We start from the raw sequence: 1,662 nt of genomic DNA on the forward strand, positions 1-1,662 counted from the left end.
AGAGCTTTATGATGCCTAAAAGAGAGCAAGAGTTAGAGCAAGACTAAGAAATAATGACATTTAGATAATACATGAGAGACACAATAAACAAATATTATTTAAACTTTAAATTCTTTTGTCCTCTTGCCAATATCACTCCCACAACAACAAAAAAGACTCTAAATGTTGACTTTTTGCCAGATTAATTTAGGATGTGGTGTTACTTTCTTCTTTCAGTTTGTAAGCTAATTATTTATTTATTTGGCTCAGCAGCCTGAGTTACATTCTCAGTCTGACTCATGTCAGGATGGAGGATCTTGCAAACTGACCCAACTGGGTGTGGGACAGAATCTCCCACCTAACCTAAAGTCTAATCAGAAGAGTGAAGGGGCTATCTAAATAGTAAACAAATGGGATTTTCTTGGTTTAATGCCCGCCCCATGGTTGGGGGCAAAGGCAGCAGGAAGAAGGGAGAAGGAACCTGCTGGATGTGCTGTGGCTCCTCCATCTCCTGGCAGGTTGCTGGGTCCTTGCTCTGCTGTATTGTGTGTTATGACCCAGACACCAGTCCTGTTACTAGGAGGAGAATTGGTGTAGTAGCTTGTTCAACCAAGCAGTTTTATTCTTCCTGTTCTCCCCCATCCTTTTCCCTCCTCTCCCCCATTCTTTCTTTTGCTCTATTTTTCTTTGATGCATGTTGCTGGCACTCTTGGGAAGGATTAGAATGGAAGTGCTGATGGCTGAAGTCATCTATTTATCCCTAGAATAGGCAAGAGATTACGCAAATTAACATGCATTGTGCATCCAAAAATACTTTGGCCTTAATGGAGAAGGAGGGTGGTTGTCCTGAGCCTTGACCTCCCCTTAGACTGCCCAGCCTTCCCCTGTCAACAGGAAAGGGGCTAACTTTTACTGAGGGCCAGACATAGTTTGGGGCATGCATTTTTTTCCTCTTAATCATCCTGATAATACTGAGAGGAATAGTAGTATGCTTATGTTGTTGTTGAGAAGAATTATCACTGAGCTATGTTAAATATTTAGCCAGGTTTGGATTGCATTTTCTTTATCTCTTTCCATGAAGGATGTAAAATGGTGTTGAGTGATGAGGGGAAAATGGCTTTGAATCAGGATGATCTTTGCTGCTTTTGACAGGTGTCCACTCAGGACTCTACTTTGGTAGATAGCCATGTGTTTGATTCATGTGACTGCATCATAATATACACTACAGCTTATAAGGAATGAATGTCTCCTGCCTCTCCTCTCTAGCCCCTCTCTCCTGAAGATAGTAGTTTAGCATTTACCACTCCGCTACTTTCTTTGTATTCTTACAAACAAATCTATACAACACACACACACACACACATACACCTACAAAATGACACATAATATTCATTTGCTAATTTCTGTAAGTAAAAAGAATACTCTTTAAATAATCACCACCGACTGCAATTTTCACAGGCAATAGGGTCTAGAAACCATTCTAGGTCAACACAAGTAGATCTAGCTCTTTCTTTCTTAATACAATATTCCATGGCATGGCAGTGTCATAAATTATTTGCTCATACCCATATTGATGCACATTTTAATTATTTCCAGTTACTGCCCACGGAGGTTATAAGCTATAAGTATAAAGAACATCCTTGAATTGGTAGGAAAGAGAAAATTCAGTAGTAGTAATGATAT

Source organism: Talpa europaea, assembly GCF_964194135.1.
Source record: "Talpa europaea genome assembly, chromosome: 3".
NCBI lineage: Eukaryota > Metazoa > Chordata > Mammalia > Eulipotyphla > Talpidae > Talpa > Talpa europaea.